The sequence below is a fragment of the Brachyhypopomus gauderio genome, chromosome 9, assembly GCF_052324685.1.
Source record: "Brachyhypopomus gauderio isolate BG-103 chromosome 9, BGAUD_0.2, whole genome shotgun sequence".
NCBI classification, from domain to species: Eukaryota; Metazoa; Chordata; class Actinopteri; order Gymnotiformes; family Hypopomidae; genus Brachyhypopomus; species Brachyhypopomus gauderio.
The window spans coordinates 7,205,528-7,210,527 of record NC_135219.1 but is presented as its reverse complement, the minus strand read 5'-3'; the positions used below and the strand labels follow the sequence as shown (position 1 = coordinate 7,210,527).

The window sequence follows — 5,000 nt, the reverse complement described above, 5'->3', positions numbered from 1 at the left end:
GCCGGAGTGCTGGGGGATAACTGACAAAAAATGTATGCCAGCACCCCCTAAACCTTAATCAAACACCACAGCACTACTCAAAAAGGTCTTGGCGTAGCTAACATGCAGGTTTAATGGAAGAAACAGAAGAAAACATTGGGCATTGCAACAAGCGTACAAGCTTTTGTGGTTTTAGACCACTGGAAGATTCAAAATGGATTCAAAAGGGAACCGATACAAATCAAGGTGCCGAATGTCTGAATATGTGATGTTTGGATTTCTCTTGGAACAAATGTGGTGTATGGAAAGCATAGAAGCGGGAGACTCCTGCCAAAGAGCACAGAGCCGTGATCGTATAGTGGTTAGTACTCTGCGTTGTGGCCGCAGCAACCACGGTTCGAATCCGGGTCACGGCAGTCTTTTGCTCCAGCTGCTTCAGAGTCTGCCTCCATCAGGTCCATTCAATAGTCTAATAGGAAGAAATTGAAAAGGAATTGAGTACAGAAAACATCACATTTGACATGATGTGGCAGGGCCAGTGGTGCAATGGATAACGCGTCTGACTACGGATCAGAAGATTCTAGGTTCGACTCCTGGCTGGCTCGAAGCTTTTTGCTTAGTACTCGCAACGCAGCGCGCTTTACCTCTTTATCGCAGCTTTTGTGAAATGCAATCGATGATAGCAGTGCTCTACTAAAGCGTGCGCTTGAGTGAAAGCCCCATCCAATCCACTCCATCTCTCTCAGGTTTTAAAGGTGTCTTGCAACCTACCCTGTGATTCTCACGTCTGTGCGCCATTGGGCATTGGTGCCTTCATGCCACTTTCCAGGCACTATGACAGAGAATGTACTTGCAGCTTCCCATATGGTCTAGCGGTCAGGATTCCTGGTTTTCACCCAGGCGGCCCGAGTTCGACTCCCGGTATGGGAATCTCACCTTATGCCGGAGTGCTGGGGGATAACTGACAAAAAATGTATGCCAGCACCCCCTAAACCTTAATCAAACACCACAGCACTACTCAAAAAGGTCTTGGCGTAGCTAACATGCAGGTTTAATGGAAGAAACAGAAGAAAACATTGGGCATTGCAACAAGCGTACAAGCTTTTGTGGTTTTAGACCACTGGAAGATTCAAAATGGATTCAAAAGGGAACCGATACAAATCAAGGTGCCGAATGTCTGAATATGTGATGTTTGGATTTCTCTTGGAACAAATGTGGTGTATGGAAAGCATAGAAGCGGGAGACTCCTGCCAAAGAGCACAGAGCCGTTATCGTATAGTGGTTAGTACTCTGCGTTGTGGCCGCAGCAACCCCGGTTCGAATCCGGGTCACGGCAGTCTTTTGCTCCAGCTGCTTCAGAGTCTGCCTCCATCAGGTCCATTCAATAGTCTAATAGGAAGAAATTGAAAAGGAATTGAGTACAGAAAACATCACATTTGACATGATGTGGCAGGGCCAGTGGCGCAATGGATAACGCGTCTGACTACGGATCAGAAGATTCTAGGTTCGACTCCTGGCTGGCTCGAAGCTTTTTGCTTAGTACTCGCAACGCAGCGCGCTTTACCTCTTTATCGCAGCTTTTGTGAAATGCAATCGATGATAGCAGTGCTCTACTAAAGCGTGCGCTTGAGTGAAAGCCCCATCCAATCCACTCCATCTCTCTCAGGTTTTAAAGGTGTCTTGCAACCTACCCTGTGATTCTCACGTCTGTGCGCCATTGGGCATTGGTGCCTTCATGCCACTTTCCAGGCACTATGACAGAGAATGTACTTGCAGCTTCCCATATGGTCTAGCGGTCAGGATTCCTGGTTTTCACCCAGGCGGCCCGAGTTCGACTCCCGGTATGGGAATCTCACCTTATGCCGGAGTGCTGGGGGATAACTGACAAAAAATGTATGCCAGCACCCCCTAAACCTTAATCAAACACCACAGCACTACTCAAAAAGGTCTTGGCGTAGCTAACATGCAGGTTTAATGGAAGAAACAGAAGAAAACATTGGGCATTGCAACAAGCGTACAAGCTTTTGTGGTTTTAGACCACTGGAAGATTCAAAATGGATTCAAAAGGGAACCGATACAAATCAAGGTGCCGAATGTCTGAATATGTGATGTTTGGATTTCTCTTGGAACAAATGTGGTGTATGGAAAGCATAGAAGCGGGAGACTCCTGCCAAAGAGCACAGAGCCGTTATCGTATAGTGGTTAGTACTCTGCGTTGTGGCCGCAGCAACCCCGGTTCGAATCCGGGTCACGGCAGTCTTTTGCTCCAGCTGCTTCAGAGTCTGCCTCCATCAGGTCCATTCAATAGTCTAATAGGAAGAAATTGAAAAGGAATTGAGTACAGAAAACATCACATTTGACATGATGTGGCAGGGCCAGTGGCGCAATGGATAACGCGTCTGACTACGGATCAGAAGATTCTAGGTTCGACTCCTGGCTGGCTCGAAGCTTTTTGCTTAGTACTCGCAACGCAGCGCGCTTTACCTCTTTATCGCAGCTTTTGTGAAATGCAATCGATGATAGCAGTGCTCTACTAAAGCGTGCGCTTGAGTGAAAGCCCCATCCAATCCACTCCATCTCTCTCAGGTTTTAAAGGTGTCTTGCAACCTACCCTCTGATTCCCACGTCTGTGCGGCATTGGGCATTGGTGCCTTCATGCCACTTTCCAGGCACTATGACAGAGAATGTACTTGCAGCTTCCCATATGGTCTAGCGGTCAGGATTCCTAGTTTTCACCCAGGCGGCCCGGGTTTGACTCCTGGTATGGGAATCTCACCTTATGCCGGAGTGCTGGGGGATAACTGACAAAAAATGTTTGCCAGCACCCCCTAAACCTTAATCAAACACCACAGCACTACTCAAAAAGGTCTTGGCGTAGCTAACATGCAGGTTTAATGGAAGAAACTGAAGAAAACATTGGGCATTGCAACAAGCGTACAATCTTTTGTGGTTTTAGACCACTGGAAGATTCAAAATGGATTCAAAAGGGAACCAATACAAATCAAGGTGCCGAATGTCTGAATATGTGATGTTTGGATTTCTCTTGGAACAAATGTGGTGTATGGAAAGCATAGAAGCGGGAGACTCCTGCCAAAGAGCACAGAGCCGTGATTGTATAGTGGTTAGTACTCTGCGTTGTGGCCGCAGCAACCCCGGTTCGAATCCGGGTCACGGCAGTCTTTTGCTCCAGCTGCTTCAGAGTCTGCCTCCATCAGGTCCATTCAATAGTCTAATAGGAAGAAATTGAAAAGGAATTGAGTACAGAAAACATCACATTTGACATGATGTGGCAGGGCCAGTGGCGCAATGGAAAACGCGTCTGACTACGGATCAGAAGATTCTAGGTTCGACTCCTGGCTGGCTCGAAGCTTTTTGCTTAGTACTCGCAACGCAGCGCACTTTACCTCTTTATCGCAGCTTTTGTGAAATGCAATCGATGATAGCAGTGCTCTACTAAAGCGTGCGCTTGAGTGAAAGCCCCATCCAATCCACTCCATCTCTCTCAGGTTTTGAAGGTGTCTTGCAACCTACCCTGTGATTCTCACGTCTGTGCGCCATTGGGCATTGGTGCCTTCATGCCACTTTCCAAGCACTATGACAGAGAATGTACTTGCAGCTTCCCATATGGTCTAGCGGTCAGGATTCCTGGTTTTCACCCAGGCGCCCCGGGTTCGACTCCCGGTATGGGAATCTCACCTTATGCCGGAGTGCTGGGGGATAACTGACAAAAAATGTATGCCAGCACCCCCTAAACCTTAATCAAACACCACAGCACTACTCAAAAAGGTCTTGGCGTAGCTAACATGCAGGTTTAATGGAAGAAACAGAAGAAAACATTGGGCATTGCAACAAGCGTACAAGCTTTTGTGGTTTTAGACCACTGGAAGATTCAAAATGGATTCAAAAGGGAACCGATACAAATCAAGGTGCCGAATGTCTGAATATGTGATGTTTGGATTTCTCTTGGAACAAATGTGGTGTATGGAAAGCATAGAAGCGGGAGACTCCTGCCAAAGAGCACAGAGCCGTGATCGTATAGTGGTTAGTACTCTGCGTTGTGGCCGCAGCAACCACGGTTCGAATCCGGGTCACGGCAGTCTTTTGCTCCAGCTGCTTCAGAGTCTGCCTCCATCAGGTCCATTCAATAGTCTAATAGGAAGAAATTGAAAAGGAATTGAGTACAGAAAACATCACATTTGACATGATGTGGCAGGGCCAGTGGTGCAATGGATAACGCGTCTGACTACGGATCAGAAGATTCTAGGTTCGACTCCTGGCTGGCTCGAAGCTTTTTGCTTAGTACTCGCAACGCAGCGCGCTTTACCTCTTTATCGCAGCTTTTGTGAAATGCAATCGATGATAGCAGTGCTCTACTAAAGCGTGCGCTTGAGTGAAAGCCCCATCCAATCCACTCCATCTCTCTCAGGTTTTAAAGGTGTCTTGCAACCTACCCTCTGATTCCCACGTCTGTGCGGCATTGGGCATTGGTGCCTTCATGCCACTTTCCAGGCACTATGACAGAGAATGTACTTGCAGCTTCCCATATGGTCTAGCGGTCAGGATTCCTAGTTTTCACCCAGGCGGCCCGGGTTTGACTCCTGGTATGGGAATCTCACCTTATGCCGGAGTGCTGGGGGATAACTGACAAAAAATGTTTGCCAGCACCCCCTAAACCTTAATCAAACACCACAGCACTACTCAAAAAGGTCTTGGCGTAGCTAACATGCAGGTTTAATGGAAGAAACAGAAGAAAACATTGGGCATTGCAACAAGCGTACAAGCTTTTGTGGTTTTAGACCACTGGAAGATTCAAAATGGATTCAAAAGGGAACCAATACAAATCAAGGTGCCGAATGTCTGAATATGTGATGTTTGGATTTCTCTTGGAACAAATGTGGTGTATGGAAAGCATAGAAGCGGGAGACTCCTGCCAAAGAGCACAGAGCCGTGATCGTATAGTGGTTAGTACTCTGCGTTGTGGCCGCAGCAACCCCGGTTCGAATCCGGGTCACGGCAGTCTT

The 5,000-nt window shown here is 47.5% G+C and overlaps 10 non-coding genes across 10 annotated transcripts; all 10 read left to right on the top strand.

Moving 5' to 3' along the window:
• The first annotated feature begins 511 nt into the window (after positions 1-511).
• Positions 512-584, top strand: trnar-acg (transfer RNA arginine (anticodon ACG)). The gene has a single exon. It is a non-coding gene; the product is annotated as a tRNA-Arg (tRNA).
• A 253-nt stretch (positions 585-837) lies between these two features.
• On the top strand, positions 838-909 carry trnae-uuc (transfer RNA glutamic acid (anticodon UUC)). Its single transcript has one exon. It is a non-coding gene; the product is annotated as a tRNA-Glu (tRNA).
• A 522-nt stretch (positions 910-1,431) lies between these two features.
• On the top strand, positions 1,432-1,504 carry trnar-acg (transfer RNA arginine (anticodon ACG)). Its single transcript has one exon. It is a non-coding gene; the product is annotated as a tRNA-Arg (tRNA).
• A 253-nt stretch (positions 1,505-1,757) lies between these two features.
• trnae-uuc (transfer RNA glutamic acid (anticodon UUC)) lies at positions 1,758-1,829 on the top strand. The gene has a single exon. It is a non-coding gene; the product is annotated as a tRNA-Glu (tRNA).
• A 522-nt stretch (positions 1,830-2,351) lies between these two features.
• On the top strand, positions 2,352-2,424 carry trnar-acg (transfer RNA arginine (anticodon ACG)). Its single transcript has one exon. It is a non-coding gene; the product is annotated as a tRNA-Arg (tRNA).
• A 659-nt stretch (positions 2,425-3,083) lies between these two features.
• trnah-gug (transfer RNA histidin (anticodon GUG)) lies at positions 3,084-3,155 on the top strand. The gene has a single exon. It is a non-coding gene; the product is annotated as a tRNA-His (tRNA).
• A 116-nt stretch (positions 3,156-3,271) lies between these two features.
• On the top strand, positions 3,272-3,344 carry trnar-acg (transfer RNA arginine (anticodon ACG)). The gene has a single exon. It is a non-coding gene; the product is annotated as a tRNA-Arg (tRNA).
• Positions 3,345-3,597: 253 nt separating this feature from the next.
• Positions 3,598-3,669, top strand: trnae-uuc (transfer RNA glutamic acid (anticodon UUC)). The gene has a single exon. It is a non-coding gene; the product is annotated as a tRNA-Glu (tRNA).
• A 522-nt stretch (positions 3,670-4,191) lies between these two features.
• On the top strand, positions 4,192-4,264 carry trnar-acg (transfer RNA arginine (anticodon ACG)). The gene has a single exon. It is a non-coding gene; the product is annotated as a tRNA-Arg (tRNA).
• A 659-nt stretch (positions 4,265-4,923) lies between these two features.
• Positions 4,924-4,995, top strand: trnah-gug (transfer RNA histidin (anticodon GUG)). The gene has a single exon. It is a non-coding gene; the product is annotated as a tRNA-His (tRNA).
• The last annotated feature ends 5 nt before the right edge of the window (positions 4,996-5,000 follow it).